At 46.3% G+C, this 17143-nt stretch overlaps 1 protein-coding gene across 3 annotated transcripts in view; it reads right to left on the bottom strand.

Moving 5' to 3' along the window:
• LRRC20 (leucine rich repeat containing 20) overlaps positions 1–17143 on the bottom strand; it is a 2045340-nt gene that overhangs the window by 1607846 nt on the left and 420351 nt on the right. The window lies entirely within an intron of this gene.

The raw sequence follows: 17143 nt of genomic DNA, 5'->3' as shown, positions 1-17143 counted from the left end.
GTTTTCCTCTTCCTCTTGGGCTCCCTGTAACAAAGAAAACTAACACAGGGGTGTTCGGGCTTATGCCTGTTAGACACTCTTAGACACTCATACTCTCCTGGTAGGTCCTGGCCTTCCCCTCTTCGCTTTCTATTCCCCCATCTAAGGATTCATGGGCCCCAGTCCTTTAAAGGTTGACTGAGCCATCCTCCTTTGCTGCCCCCATCCCCCTCTGCCCTTGTTCTCCCATGGTGGCCCCTCTCCGTCTCCGGCTCCAGGGGCCTCGGCCTCGAGAGGTGGGCTCATGTCTACCTGCTCCAGTCGCCTCTTATATTCCACGGTGGGGCCAATAGCCCCAGCCTGTGACACAGATGCCTAGGCGAAGCCCTCTGCAGCTGGCGTGGCTCACTGTTGTAACCTCCAATCTCCTTCCTCAGCTGCGGCCAGCACTGGAACGTTGGTGTTCCCTGCGTCACGGTTCAGCGCTCCCTGCTGCCAGTGTGAGTCTCTGTTTTCCCTGTTTCGTGGTGTTCAGTCGCACACATAGTAAATCAAAATCATAGTGGACCTACAATACGGAGAGCCCATGACTGGCAAAAATAATGCAGATGGAGGTTGGGGGTTGGGTGGGGAATCAGGGAAACTGTGTTTCTGAAGATGGGTGCTCGAACATAACAAAATGTGCCCTGTGAGAAGGTCAATCTTTTACAGGCATGTTCGATCAGCCCATGGGATTCCCAAGGTTTTTGCCATCTTGGTCTCAAGGGTGGGGTTGTAGGTCTGTGGTTCAATTACAAGTCCCAAGACACAAAAGTTCAACCAGCCAATCAGAGGCCCAAGCAATTCATGTCCGGGGGCCTTTTAAAGGCCCAGCTTGCTTCCTATGTGGGCTCTGTTAGGCTGTCAAGTTAGGAGTCAGAAGACAGGCTCATATATCAGTGGCTTTGGAAGATATTATGAGTGCATTTCATGAGTAGCTCTGGAGCAGTTTGTTGCGACTGTGCTGTTGTATTATATTGGTTTTCATCCCTTTTGTCTATTTGTATTACTTGGTGTATCTTGATGCCCATGTATCCCTTTTTCCCTGCTTGTGTGTTTGTTAAACTGACTCTCTAACCTTCCCTTGTACTGTTATTCCCTTGTAAAAAATAAAACAAATGAAATAGTTCATCTATACTACCCCCTGTTCCTTTCCCTTTGTGGCACCCCAAAAATATTAAAAAAGTAAAAAGTATTGATTGATTAATGCTTTTACTACATTTCTTAGAAGCAATTATATACTAAAAATAACAAATCATATGCTAAATATCTGCTTCAAATGGAATACTTCATAAAACAGCAAACCGATCAATAAACTTAAAACTAAACAGATGAATAATGTAAGGAAGGCATGGAATCAAACAGTAAAACAGACACACGTGATCACAGTTCAAGGGTGTTTATTGAACTTCAATTGGGTTTGAAAAATGCCCATCTAATCCTAAATCTAATGATGGAAGCAAGCTACGACCATCAAATAATAACGCAGTAGTAGTAGAGTCTGTTAAAATAAAAAGGCTATACCAAAAGACCTATTGCCAATCTGTACTTCTTTGATGTATTTTTTTACAAGTAATATTTATTGATTTTCATATTAACATACATCATCGAAAATGGTTGTATACTTGCCTAACCCCCCGCCTCACCCCTCCACCCCACCAGACGATTGTCTCTTTTCTATATAAGTGTCTTTGTCTCAGGATCCCACTATATCCAGTATATATATCCAGTCTTTCACCCGCTGGCCCAGGTGAGCGCTTGATGCACCACTGACCCGTCCTCTGTGTTGCCATATTTTCCATCTGCACCCCCCAGTCCCTGTGTGCAGCATTACTGCTTTCCTTCAGTTCTCTCTCCTTGTTGCCCCTCCATCTTCCCGCCTCCCATCCTTCCCTTCTCCAGTAATTGGTGGGTTCATTGTTCTTAACTGACCACCCCTGGCAGCCCTCTGCCCGGCAGCCCCTGCGGCTAAGTGCCCTAAGGCAAAGGCCGGCTCCAACTGTTGCAGCTCCAGCCCGTGTCTGCAGGTGCCATCAGAGGAAGCCAGTGGCCAGCAGTCAACCAGCAGCTACTAGAGAAGGTAGGAGTGGCCCGGGTCGGTTATAGAACCTCAATCTATCCTGCAAAGCTGCCCATATAGCAGACTCTAAAACTTAGGTGTGTTCTTATCCTGTTTTTAAAACTGTATTGTGAAAGTAAATTGCATTGTGAAAGTATTAGGGACTATCAAACTTAGGTGTGGTGTTCTCCTGTTTTTAAAATTGTACTGGGAAAGTCTTTAAAAATCTGCCGGTTATCCTGTCAACTTGTCTCGTCTCTCTCCGTCTCGTCTGCTTCCACCTTTCCCTGTGTCCTCCCTAGTGTTCTCCCCTTCCCACTTCTTTCCTCTTCTCTCCTCTCCCTACCTACTCTATGGTGCTCTCTGTCTCTCCAATCTTTTCTAACTGCTTCTCTATTGACTATCCTGCTCTCCTCACTAAATCTGGTAGGAAGAAGTTTAAAAAGGACATACTGGTCCCCAACCCAGACCTCCCTATTGCAGACACCTATACCAGTGCCTCTTCCAGGCAAACGTTCACTGACATCCTTTTTGTCGTTCCCTCGCCAGACCTATAGACACTTCATATGGTCTCTGTGCTTTCTCAACTCCTCCCATTAATGGTGGCACCCGGTGGGAGGCCCTCCTGTCCTCCTTCCATTCCTCCAAGATCAACATTAATTTTTACTTGAATGGTACCGTCCTGGTCCAAGGCCCTGAAGCCAACCTTCTCCTCTTTGATAGACGCTTCCAGCGCCTCATCAATTTCCTTTCTTCTCCCACTGTTCCCTCTCTCCCCTCCACGGCTCCCTCGCCTCCCCCTGCTGTCTCCTCCTTGGATACCTTGCCCTCTCCCCCTTCCTCTTCCTCTTCCTCTTCTGCCCCCCCTCGGGATTCTTCTACACCTCCGCAGGGCGTACCTCTGATTTGTACCCCTCCCCTGAAATATTTCAAGGATGGCAACCTTCTCCATATTGCCACCATAAACTCTTGCTCAGCTGTCAAACACTCCTCTAACATCTGCTGCCTCCTGGAGGAACTTAACCTCGATGTCCTTGGTCCAAAGGCAATACCGGCTCTGTCTGCACCATGAAGAGAGCACACATCCAAGCCTGGATCTCTGCGGCATCTAACAACTCGGCTGAACTCGCAAGGAGCTGGCCAATCCTGCTGCAGTCTATACCTCTCCTGTCCCGCCCAGGCCCTCTGCACAGCCCTGGCTTCTCATTTCATGTCTAAAATTCAGGACATCCTGTCTCCTCTCTCTTCCTCTCCCCTCCACCCTTTATTCCCTGCTCTTCCTCTGGCCCTTCTGCGGCCACCTCTCCTCCATCCTTCTCTGGCCTTCCCCTTTTCTCCTCAGAAGAGGTTTCTAGACAAGTCCGATCTATGAAAGTCTCATCAAAACAGGTTCACCCCTGTTCCTCCAAAAGCATCAAAGGCCACATTGACACCCTGATTTCTGGAACCACCCCTTCGCCACTGGAGTCTTTCCCTCCCCCCTCAAGCACTCCCTTGTGCACCCTCTTCTTAAGAAACCCTCCGCCAACCCTTCCTGCCCGGCTAACTGTCATCCAATCTCCATGATCCTCATTCTGGCTTGTCTCCTGACCATCTGTGAAGACCTGCTCTCCAACCTCAATTCCAACACCCCCCCCCCCTGTTCTCAACTTTCGCAATCTCTCTTCTGCCTTTGACACAGTCAACCATGCCATCCTGCTCCACCGCCTCCGTGATAACATGGGTATCACTGAACAGCCCTCTGCATTGCCGCTGTCTGCCCCAACTTTCAGTGCTATGCGGATGGCACTCAACTCATTTTCAGGCTTCCTTCAGCCACCCCTTCTCTGACTGTCTGCTATCCAAGAGTGGTGCGTCACCAATGATCTCTGCCTTAATGCCAGTAAGACTGAGATTCTCCTCGTCGGGACACCTGCTCCCTCCTTTCCTGTCACTCTCTGGCCAGCCTCTCTTGTCCCTCTTCCTGCTGCCACCTGTGAGGCTAAAAACCTTGGTGTTATCTTCGACTCCACACTTCCCTTCCCTCCTCAAATCTCTGATGTCTCTAAGACGTCACACTACCAGCTGCACCTCCTAAGAGGTATTCTTCCTTTCCTCGCCTTCCCCCAGAAGCTCACTGTCTCCAGAGCTCTGGTACTCTCTAGGGTGGACTACTGCAACAACCTCTTTCTAAATTTGCCTGCTACTACTGCCCTCTGCAACTCATCCAAAACAGGACTGCGAGAAGTGTCCTTGGCCTCAAGCCCAGGGATCGTATCTCTCCTGGACTGAAATTTCTGCACTGGCTCTCAGTAGCAGCGAGGATTAAGTTCAAATCCCTCTTAATTGTCCGCAAAGCCTTCTGGGGCCTGGGACCTCAATACCTTCAACTCTCTCTTCCTAAATATCTTCCTTCCCGAGCTCTTCGCTCATCCACCTCCAACTCCCTCAGGGTCAGTCGCTTCTCCAAACAGCGAGTTGGTGGTAGATCTCTTTCCTCTGCTGGGGCCTCCCTCTGGAACAGCCTCCCAGCCTCTATGAAACTTGATGAGAACCAGCTCCGGTTCTGGAAGCACCTCAAGACCTTCCTCTTTGCTTCTGCTTTCTCTCCTCCTCTCCCCTGCTGATCTCCAGGCTGAATCTGAAACTCACCTGGCTACCCTATGATCTCAGGCTCAGGTCCCCTCCCCGCCAGTTGCACACCTGCACTGCCCCCTGGCAATCCTTGTACTCAGGGACTGTTCTGTATCCCTACAGCCCCTACTAGCACTTAACAGCCGATGTCTGCACTTAACTGCACTTGCCACCAGCTGGGTGCACTTTCTTTTTATTGTCCTTATTTATCTTACTGTTATCCTCTGCCTATGTACTGCACTGTCCCCTCCCCTCCGCAGTTCTCCCCCTCCCCCTGCACGATCTCAATGCCACCTGGCCTGATAGGATCGTTGTCTCTGTCTTCCCTCTGGTTCCCCTCCCATGCCTCGTCGCGCCTTGAAACACTTGTGTATAGGCGCGTTATAAATGCCATATCATATATTGTAATCTTGTGTGGGCACCATTGCTCCGTATAGTCACTTTGTCGATGGTTCAATATGGGCCCCCAGTCTTTCTTGAATCCCTCTTGAATCTTGTATGTTAAGCCATTCCAATGAGACGAAGGACCACACTTTTTGAAACCAGTCTTGGAGTGTGGGTGGTGATTTTTGTTTACATCTTTGTGCAATCACCAACGAAGCCGCTATTAATAAAGTAACAAAGCCCCTCTTCTGTACTTTTGTTGGGTGTTTCCTCTTAGTTTCCCACAACGCACACATCCACACCTTTGCTTCCAGCTAATCCGCCCGCTGGAACATCCCTTGCATTTGCTTTTTCAACCCATCCCAGAAGGTCTGGAGCTCCCGACAATTCCTCCATATGCATTTCCAATCCAACACTTTCTTGCACCCCCTCCAGCATTGATCTCATGCTTGTGGGAATGTGTTTCTTGCTCAGAATTACCCCTCTTAATCACATCCCTCTCTGTCCGTTCTCTCACTGTTTGCGTTTCCTGGGAAGAGTAACCCAATGTTCCTGGTATGTTTATAGGGGTTTCTCTCTTTTAGTCCCTGAAGATCCTGTTGTATGGCCCCCTTTATACTAGGCTTGCCTTTGGTTTTCTCCTGCCAGCCCACTTTCTTCTTTCTTCCCTGTAATTATGATGTTTGGATGGGGTGGAGGGATTTTCTTTGTGTGCCCACGATTGTCTCATCTCGTTGCTTTCTCAACTCCTGTGCCTCTTATTTTAATAGTTTGCAGTTATACTCTAGCTTGGTGGAGCGTACATAACCACTCTATATAAACTGTCTGATTTTATGTGCCACGTTGCTTTTTGTGCTGGCACGCTGTGTTCTTTTGTTACTTCCCGAGGAATGAGGTGCCTCTTGGAACCGTGATTGTTGTTATATGCACCTGGAGGGATCTCTCTCCCCTGGTTTGTCGGTCCTGCCGCCAACTGATTTATACACACGGAACAGTGTCTGACCGGCTAGTTATATTTTATAGTTGTGGGTTTATGTGCGAGTGTGTCGACAGGCTTATCCGATGTTTAAAACTTTTAATGTTAATTCTGCGAGCCGAATGCTGCATCGCTCTTACTTGTAAGAATGTCACAGTGCGACTGCCCCTCTGACTCTACTGCTCGCGCCCTCAGAGATATTTTCTTTGCCTCTCCCCTTCATGAAGTTCTGTTGGGTACATTCCGGGGCCGGGCATGTATTACTTGCTTTCTTCTTCTTCCATGCCCAGCTTGGTCCTGATCACCGTCCTGTTATTGGGCTCTATCAAAGGTGTCTGCACTCCTCAGTTAATTCAGTGTGTCTTTCGGTTATGAGTTTCGTCGCTGGTCCCCCGAGCCCCCGCTTTCACTGAGTGCCGAGATCAGAGGTTCCTCTCCTTTGATTTGTTGTTTCTCGACAGAGGGGAATCAGGATGTTTATTTCATGTTGCTTCATTCACTGCTTCAGTTGCAGCCCGGTGGGGAGAGACACTCAAGCATGTCCCCTCCGGCCACCATCTTGGAATCCCTAATCCCTACTTCTAAATACAAATGGTGTGGGAAAAAATGTCATGCAAAGTAAAGTGTTCAAGAAATGATGTCAGGATATTCAAGCCATTGGCTTCCCTTCCCCCACGTTTTCAGCATGGCACAAGGCGGCACAATCGAGCTTAGCACACACTCTGGATTTTCTAGCACGAGGAAGCTTTTCAAAACCTCAACATCAGGGCCCTCTGTGCCAAAGTATCTCTGCCATTCAAAGTATCTTATTTCAGCGTGCCTGACGAAACACGACAAACATTGAAGTTCCTTTCTTCTTAGGATTTCAAATATACAACTTCTCTGGTGATTTACTGTTCACCCGGGTCCCCCTCCGTCGGGGTCAGACCCTCTTTAACACAAAACCTTTAATTGGTCTCTCTCCGCGGACTCGGACCAAATGTATCTACTTTTCCAAACTTTCTCTACTTCATCAAAATCTTAGACTTTCGACTGGCGTGGGATTTTGCTTGACCCGTCGCAGGACCACTTCGATTCACAATTACTTGTTCTCTTCTTGATATAAAAGCTTTTTACCCACTTTCGCTTTTGCCACTTCTCAGCTGGATACCTTACAGAGACCTTCGATTGAGCACCGACGCAGTACCGAAGCACTCTTGTCAGAGGTATTGTATCTTGCTTCTAAAGTTCAATCACCCATCAGCAGTTCAACTTTAATTGTGTCTCTAATCACATGCGTTTTAACAATGTTCGTTCCAGCGCAAGCCATAGAATGTTGATGCTTGCAACCTTGGCTTCAACACAGACCAGTCTTGTATCAGTCTCCCCAATTTACCGGCTGTGTTGATTTCACTGACGTTGCATTTGTTCTCGGAGCAAAGAACGGTACCACGGCCACTGTTAATTCTCCCTGCCTTGATTATAGATGCAGGAGGGCCCCAGGCATCACCTACACAAAATACAGGATTCTTCAACCTGGTTTCCTGGTCTCACGTTTTTTATTCTCAAGGTTTCTTGAAAGTAACATTTCCTTGTCGAAAAGGTCAACGGAACTTCCCTCCTTGCGATCCCCTTCTGTTTTAACGACCTTTCTTCTCTCGTTCAGCTGCCCTCTCGAAACCGCGGTTATCTCGTGTGCTTTGCCTCATTCAGAGTGGGCTCTCGCGCTCCGCCTTTTACCCATGTGGGGAAGCTTAGTGGAAGTCTGGGTTGTGGATTGGTCAGTAATTGCCTGACTATGCCGGACCATTGTACTGGGACACGTCAGGTATATTGCTTGGGTGTTAGTCTGTTCACTCTCATAGCAGGCTGTCCGTGTGAAATTGTTTGTGTTGTAAAAGAGGGGGGTAGAGTTCCAAAATATCCTACCTGGTAGGATGGGGTAAAGGTGTTACAGGGAAGGGGATATCGCGTCTCACCATCTGGGTGTCCCACTCCCAAAGATCCCTCACCCAGGTGATCCTCCTGCACTGGTCCACCCCCAGGAACTGGATCCAAAAGCGATGGCCTTGTCATGGTCACCTGCATGACTGATCCCCGGGCACTAGTGGGTGAGACACTTTATGGTTTCTCACATTAAACAGAAAAAATATTACTTCATGAATTCATCAGCTCATCATACACATACTCCTAAGACTCATGCAATATCATGCCTTATACAAATATTCAGAAACAGCAACAGCACTGATAGGTGTTCAGTTGCTTTACACAAATGTATAGTAGCCAATGTATTTTGAATACCAAACTGTCTTCATATTGGCTTCAAGAAAGTCAGACGTTTTATCACATAATGAATAAAATGGCATAAAATATTGGAGTTTTCTTAACATTCTTACAGCAAAGACTATGATATAGTCAAGTTACTCCTTGTATCCAAATTCTCTTTTCAGCTCTTAATTCATTTGAGATATTAAGATACGCTGACATACCTTGGTTGTGTGCTCATGTTCTTTTATAGAATATCACTTCATATAAGGCACAACAAGCCCCTCTTCAAACATGTCTTTCTCACTAACAACTGAGTTTCACTGGTTATAGGTTCCAGATTCTCCCAAAGGTGTATGAGCCCTAAGGTCTTTGCTTAGTTTTTTTTTTTTTTTTACATGCTTACACCATGGGAATGATTTCCTAACAACTTGGGATAAAATATCAGTCAGAGTATCTCTGTATTTCAGTAGTTAAATTGCGCCAGATTTTCACACAATATAATAAGGGTTTTAGTTTAACTTCCTGCTGGATACTTCTCAAATGTAGCTCCAAGTGCACATGTACAGCCAAAGTTCCATAGGTTTGTTCTGTAATAATCAACTTCAATAGAGGCAGATGACCCTAAAGTTAAGAGCCATGCATGCAAGCGTGCCTTGCAGGCCTTTTAAATATTTTTAATGTGGGTCAAGCTGCTCCATTACAGTAGGTTTTAGAAAATCTCAAAAAAACTATGCTGTGCCAAAGTAAGATTAGTTTGGTTAATTTGATTGTCCCCTTTACAATTTTCAATAAATCTAATTCCAAGTTAAGTGTAGAAACAAACTTGTTCAATAATAACATTGTTGATAACTAATCTCAGTCTGGGAGGTTTCCAGTTAGATCTCCAAAAGACTACCAATTTTGTTTTTGACAATTTCGAATCAGTTGTTTTTACAAAACTCTTGAATCCTTTCACATGGTGTGAATCTTGCGTGGATACCTTTGTTCATCTTTGTCACTGGTTTTCTGTTTTGCACATTGACAATTTAGGCAACATGTGTCTTTAAATATAAGGAATCCTGGGGGTGAAGATGAAGACCTAGACTACTCCTTAACCTAAATTGTCATAGGTTGCGATAGCCAGCCAGGATTTGGGAAGAGTGAGTGGTAGATTGAGGTTGGGGCAGGGCCTGCGGAAGATGAGACTCTGGTTGTTGACAGGGAGATGTGGATGCGTGCAAGCATAGTGTCAGAAGGAGGAAGATGTGACTACCTATGAAGAGGAGATTATGGTAGCTACAGAGACACTGGAGGAGTACCTGCATAAAGTGGACCAGAACCACCACCTGGGAGTTGGCTGGGCGGAGGTGGTACACCCGAAGCAACAGGGAGGAGTAGCCAAAGGCATGCAAGCAGACAATGGTCAAAGGGCAGAACAGGAGTTTGTGCTGCTGCAACAGAGAGAAGGAAAGGGAGTCAGAGATAGTCCCCCAGCTGATAGCCATGGTGGATCCGACTAGTGCCAATACAGCATTGCCAGCCCAGGGAGCCTCAGCAAAGCAGGCCCAGGCATTTCTCAGAAGAGGCAGGAGATGCACAAGGCACCCTAGATAGGTGTTGGAGCTGCAATGCGGATATAAAGGGATAGGCAAACGCATATAGCAGGAGGGTAAACAAGATAAAAAAGACAAGTTAAATAAGAATACAAGAGGAAGAAAAAGGCAGACCACCATGTTGAACAAGAAGGGATGGGACCCATGTACTGGACAGTGTGAGGCACCAGAGGGTACCCTCGCCTCTTTTCCCCTGGCATCCTGTGCTCAGGAAGCCAGGGAAAGGCCATCATTTTTGGATCCCGACCCTTAGGGTGGATATGTGAGGGAGGATCACCTGGGTGGAGGGAACTTGGGGAGTGGGGAGAGGAAGTCTTTGGATTGGATATGGTATACCCCTTCCCTTGTCCAAGTGAATCCAATATTCCCCCTGACTTTGTAGGCCATTGTCAGTCCTCAACTCTTTATTCTGACCAGAATTTCCCACAATCCTATCGCCTTTAAACTGGGACGAGGAGGAAACAACTACGAGTTATGCACACTTCCCTGCATTCACACCACTTTGGTACTGAGATGAGAAAGCAGGCTTTTGAGGAGTTCAACTACAATAGCCAGGCATGTCCCACTAATAGGCTTCACCAAGGTCAGACAATGAATATGTAGGACTTGCACCTGCAGCCTTTTAACAAGCACCAGGTGTACAAGAGCGAGAGGGAGGGATCGCCTGGAGAGATGGACGCAGCATATGGAAACCGAGCGGGTTGGTGCAGCACCAGCTGGTGGAAAGCCGGGGTAAGCAGGAGTGCCAGGGAGAGGCCAGGCCAAGACTGGCTGTGGGAGGGTCAAGACTCCTGCCATCCTTCCTCCCAATGCCCACAGCAACAGCTGTGAGGCACCGGCGCATCAAAGATGATGCTGGCCGCTGACAGAGAGAGGGAGGCTTTCGACAGCTCCCGCCATGGAAGAGCGGTGCTGCGAACTACCCGGAATAGCAAAAGCTGCCTGTTGGGGATCCCGTGGGAACGCAGAGCAAAGAGGAGTGAACTGAGAAGCCAGAAGGAGCGAGCGCTTACCGAGGAGTGCGGCGAGGGGAACACTCGCACAGGCGCGCTGCGGGGCTGGGAGACCAATATATCTGAATGCTGAACTAACTGAATCTTATTGCTCATGCTATGGAAGGTGAAATGAGAGGACTGTGAATAGCGATCAAGCTACCAAGTATAATAAGTATTTTTGATAGGTGCAACGATCCTTATTGAATATCAAACTAACTGAAAGATATGATGAACATGTTTGCAAAGCAAATGAAGTATATTTGAAAGGTGTAAAGAACATTATTAAATACCAAATTAACTACAGGATATATTGAATATGTTTTGAATACGGCGACAAAGCAAGTGATGAACCATAATAAGCATTTATGAATGAAGTGAAAGCAAGGGGGTGACACAGAGTAAACCTAACTGAGTAAACTGTTTGAGATATAAGTTGTGGCAAAGCCATAAAGACTGCCAAGAAGAATGTGAAATAAGTATTGATCCAAGATACAAGAGTCCACAGGACTACAGGTTGAGAGAGAAAAAATCTGTGTTGGCTAGAACCTGAAGAATACAGAAGTACAGCAAAGTACACCAGGTTATCTCTGCATGACCTTTAATGGTTGGAACGCATGGTCCAACAACTGCACCTAAATTGAGTGACCCCATTGGGAATGAACAAGGATTTGAACTGGTACTGTTTTGAGCCAGAGGATTTGAACTTAAATTGGGTTTTGCAAGCTGAAAGAGTTGGCGTCTTGGACAAGGGAAACCCTGAGACCTTTGGGGAACTGCTGAACTGTGTAGAACCTTTGGAGAAGGGAAACCCCAAGACCTTTGAGGAGCTGTTGAACTGTGTTGAAATCTTGGGGAAGAGAACCATGAGGTCTATGTGGAACTGTTTTGAACTTGGGGAAGGGGAAGTTGAGAGAAAGCTAAAGAGCTAGAAGAAGCTCAGACCTTTACTTTTGAAAACTATTCATGTTGCTGCTGCATCCCTACACATTGTATAGATGTAGTTGTGAGGGCAAGTATAGGTTTTGGACACAGAGTTTTCCTTTGAATTTACTGACATTGATTATCCTTCGTTTTCATTAGGTAGGGAAATCCCACCTTAGCAAAGGGCAAGTTAGGCCCAACTCCATCCTGTCATTTAAAGTAAATAAAGCTTTTCCTTAGAAAGCTGAATCTGTTGTCTGTGTCTTACTTTATGATGGCTTCAAAACAGGCAACAAAGAATCCCACTAGTGGTGTAAATAGGTGGAACATGAGGCTACCTGCAGAAATAAGGGGAGCTCAATGCCTCTTTGTAAGATACTCTTACAGGCACCACACAGTCCAAGACCATGGAAGAGGGTAGCAAGAGTGGCTTCTGTATCTGGACCCAAGGCACTAACAAACAAGGATTGTACTTTCTGAAGACAAGCTGTATGGGTCCGGTCGGAAAACATTCAGTGGATGCCTACTGTGGGAAAAGCAACCAACACACAGTTTCAAGAAATACGCTACAGAGAGGCTGAGATAACGAAAAGGGCAGAGGTTTTCTCCTACAAAGGAATACACAGACACTCGTCCACACACCATAAATCAACCACCAGACACTAGGAGCCCCAAAAGGGAAACAAGAATTCAGAGCAGAAAAGCAGGAACTGGGAATGCAGGAAACTAACACAGAACTGGTACAAGACAACAGAGGCAATGTACCGGAACAAGGCAAAAGAGGCAAGCTACTGGTACAAGATTACTGAATCTAGTTAACAAAGGCAGGCTAGAAAACTGCACTAGAAACACACACACTATCGAAGGCAAGGCTAGTGAACACAGGAATAGAACTGGGGGACAAGGAAGCAACAGAGGCAAGAGAAACAGACATGACTAAGTGTGGTAAAGCTTGAGACTAAATAGTCCTGAAAGATCAAGAGAAGTCAAAGCCGGGGAACTGAGAAGCACACTAAAGGGAAACAGCACAAATAATAGAGGCTGAAAGCAGCAGGGGCATACCACAATAAGCACTAGGAGCAGTAAGAAATCAGCACAAGAAACAGGGGTTGATGGCTGCAAGGACACATCAAAAAGGAAAGGAGAAAATACGCTGGCAGCAGACAGAGGCGAGGACTGAGCCGACAGGGCTGAGGAAAATGGAGCAAGGCAACACTGGAACAGGGATCAGTCTCAAGCAAGGCACAAGGTAAAATGGTCAGCAAAGCAGAGAGATTCCAAATGGGTTTGAGCTGTTCAAGGTTCAGAGTTCAATGCAGGAACGGGGAGCTTTAGGGCGTGGCAGTTTATAAACCGTGTTAGCAGGGGGGGACAGCTAGGGTGGAGCAGTTCGATTGGGCTGCAAACAAACACTTACAGGTGTGGTTAATGGAAATCGCTGGCATGGCGCGGGGCAGAGGAGCCAGTGCTGACAAATTCCATGAGTGTTTATATAGAAACAAAAGCAGAGTAATTGCAAATGTGGTTGTAGTAGTGTTGGAGTCCATTGACATGTTTCTGACTCCTTCCAGTCAATGCTAAACCAATGGTCATGCAGTCTAGAGTGCAAGAGAGTTTCTGGATTGGGATGCTGGGTTGTCCAAGTATCTTGCAGGCGCATTATGGGAATGGTAATCCAGGTTTCCGAAAATAAAGATTGGTTCTAAGAAAGATTAAATAGTGACTGAAGGTCATCTGTGGTGATGGTTGACAACACCCCACTGGACTACAGACAGTGCCACCCAGAGGCAGTGATTCAGAGAGGTGACAAGGAGGGTGAGATCAGGTCAGATGGCATGCCGATCCAACACATCACTGTCCATCTGGTCATGGGTGTGAGATTACTTCAGGGGGTGACTGTCGGGGGGGGGGGGAAGCAGGCAATATAACATGCAGCCTCTGCCAAAAGAAAGTTTAGTGGGGTAATTCAAGTAAGAGCTTCCTGGGCACAACCTTTGTGATCAAGCACTGATCATGGATGTGCACAAGGAGCAACCATCATATGCCACGGACACAGCTGGTGCAACAAACACCCTCATCGAGTGGTTATTGGGGAAAAGGGAGTATCAGAAGACACTCAAGCTACTTGCCGGTCACACTCTAGCAAACAACCCCCATGAATCTCAAACTCTGGGCCAGCCCAACAGTCTTCTCAAACCCTTCAACCCATGCCTGGTCCAGAACAGCCAGACCCAGCTGCATCAACTAGCAGAGCTTTACCACCAGTGCAGTGCAACCTTCAGTTGGTGGCAGTAGGGTTCAGGGTGTGGCACAATTCAGGGTAATGGGAAGGCAGCATGAAGCAAGATACAGATTCAATGTTCAAACCAAATACTTTTTATTAACTTAAATGTCAGGATGGTGTAAGGCCTAACTTGCCCTATGCCAAGGTGGGATTTCCCTACCTAAAAAAACTAAGGATAGTCTCAGTCAGTAAGTTCAACTTAAAGGTCTGGCTGAGTCCAAAACCTATACTTGCCCCCAGAACTAAAACAAACAATGTGTAGGGCTTTCATCACAAAAAGATATAGTGTTCAAAATAAGGTTCTGAGCTTCTTCCAGCTCTTGGCTTGCGTTTCAGCCCCAAAAGAGCTTGGGCTTCCTTTCCACAAGTTCAACACAGTTCCGAAGAATCCTGGGGTTCCCTTCCCCAAGTTCAACACAGTTAGTTCTCTTGACTTTCAATAAGTATTCCAAAGCGACTTTGCAACCTTTCAGACTTCTCAACAGTGCATTTAACAGCTTTAGTATCTTAATTTACCTTGGTTCGCTCCACGTAGGAGTTACTCGGTCTAGGCGCAGTTGTCGGAACACACGGTCCACTCACTACAGGTCACGCAACTGATAACCCTTGGCACTTGGTTATATCCTCTTGTTCTCATTGGACTTCATTGTCAACACATACTTCCTCTTTGAGTCTGTGTCCCTTGTCCACTTGCAGTTCTTTTTATCCTTGGCAGCTTCTTGCCTCTGCCACAATGTGACTTTCACACAATTCCCCTTGGGGGGTGCTTTCCTTGTCACCACTTTGCTTTCACACTTCACAACAGTGCTTATCATTTGCTTTTCACTTGTTTCCTAAGGCCTTGTACTGGCTTCCATTCGGTCCACACTTTCACATTGTCCATCAATGCTTTTCTATTTGTTTTCACTGTATTCGAAAATGCCCCTTACTTCAATTTCACGCGTTTGTTTGTTCATTTTATTTGCTTGTATAGTGCACCAAACCCCAAGGTATCTGGGCGCTTTTACTTGGTGTACAACAAAGTTACAACAGGAAAATGACATACATAATAGTTGCAGTAATGTACAGGATATATACCTCAGAGGAGGGTATATACAAAGTTTGTTACATAGCTTAGGACAATCTTGCAGTATGACCTTCGGAAGGCCACCTGGTGATACATCACTAAGCTATGGGCATGGTCAGGTAGGGCACCTTGGTCACAAAATCACGATAGTACATAGTGGTGGTTAATTTGATTGAGAAAACAGCCATGTTTTATCCTTGTTCCGGAATGAAAGGAACACTGAATCTGTCCTTAATGCAGGTGGTAAATTGTTCACGGACTTGGCCGCTAGCACCGGGAAACTAGCTCCTCCAGCTTTGTTGAGTTTGAATGTAGGTATGTTGAGACAGTGCGCATAGTTGGCTCTCGTGGACTCCTTCCTAGAGAATTTGTCTGTCAGATACTTGGGGGACGAGTTGTTTAGGCACTTGTGAGCAATCATAAGCGTTCTAAAGGTAATCCTGTCTTGGATCGGGAGCCAGTAGGTGTTTCAACGAATTTGTGAGATGTGATTGGAACGAGGAATATTTAAGACTGTTTGGAGTGCATTATCTTGCAATACTTGTAACCTTTGTAGGTAGAGAGCATAGCAATAGTCCAGTTTGGAGAATAAAGGCTCTTGCAAGGGTGATACAACTGCTTGTAGACAGAAATGGTCTACAGGCGTTTATCAGTTTAGATATATAGGCAGTTGAGGACGAGGTGGCGTTATTTTGTCTTTGTAGTGATAGGGCGGAATCCAGATAGACGCCTAAGGTTTTGGCTTCCTTGTCTACTTTGATGTTGTTGCCATCGATATTGAAGGTTGAATATAGGGGACCTAGCTTGTGAGTCTTAACTTGGAGCCAATGGGTAGAAGCTCAGATTTATCGTCGTTAAGACATAAGCCATGCTTGGCCATCCAAGCTTGGATTTTACTGTAGATTTTGTTTAGGAGTATTGATTATGATTGATAGACACCGGATAGTGTGATGAGTATTTGCATATCATCTGCATAGTTCGTATATGATATGCCAAGGTCATCTAGGTGATGAAACAGGAGCTTAGCGAATATGTTCTAGAGGGTAGGGGAGATGCATGAACCTTGTGGGACTCCACATGTGATTGGGGAGGGTTCAGCGGAAGCGGTAGGGGAGTAAACCCTCATAGATCTGTCAGAGAGGAAAGAATTAACCCAAGCTGCTGCTTTGGTGGAGAAAGAGGCAGCTGTGATGAGATAATTCGTTAAAATGTTGTGGTCGACTAAGTCAAAACCTGCCGACAATTCGAGTAGGAGGAGTAAAGCAGGCTTTCCATTGCCCCTTACCTCATCCATTTGGATTTTTAGATCCAAGAGGGCTGTTTCAGTCACATGTCTCGGTCTAAAATTGGATTGTCGGAGGCCTAGGAGGTTACTAGCCTCGAGATGTTTTTGTATCTGAATATAGGCTGCCTTGTCTAGAATTTTTAGAAGAAAAGGCACTGTGGTGATTGGCCGGAAGTTGGAGGACTATTTGGTTTGAGATTCGTTTTTTTTTATGAGGGGCATGACCCAGGCGTCTGAGATTTTTGGGGCAGTGCAGTAGGCAAACGAGGAGTTTATAAAGGATGTGATAAAAGGGGCAAATTCTTTGGCTCCTTTTTTTATGATTGAAGCTGGGCAGATGTCTCCTTGGCACCTGGACGGCGTGCAGGGATTTCATGTTCTTTCCATAACTTTTCTTTAGTTCGGTATTCAATAATTCATAATAAACTTTGCAGCTTGTTCTGCATTCATTAATCTTCACTTCGGTCTCCCGACCCTTTTATCATGAGTTTATCTGATCGGCATCTCCTTGTGCCCAAGCCCAGCCCCTGGAGCGACCCAGTGACTATTCCCTTTCTGTCACTCACTGGTCTCCTGTAGCTCCTCTGGACACTTTGGTCTTTCTCCTCTGCAGTTTATCGCAACCTGTTCACTCGCCAGGAGCTCAGACGAGCAGCGCTCGTATTCCTCATCTTTGACATGTAGTGTCCAGCTTCGGCTGCAT

Source organism: Ambystoma mexicanum, chromosome 8 (assembly GCF_040938575.1).
Source record: "Ambystoma mexicanum isolate Mex_15411 chromosome 8, UKY_AmexF1_1, whole genome shotgun sequence".
Classification (NCBI taxonomy): Eukaryota; Metazoa; Chordata; class Amphibia; order Caudata; family Ambystomatidae; genus Ambystoma; species Ambystoma mexicanum.
The sequence above is the reverse complement of the archived record's forward strand: the minus strand, read 5'-3'. Positions and strand labels throughout refer to the sequence as shown.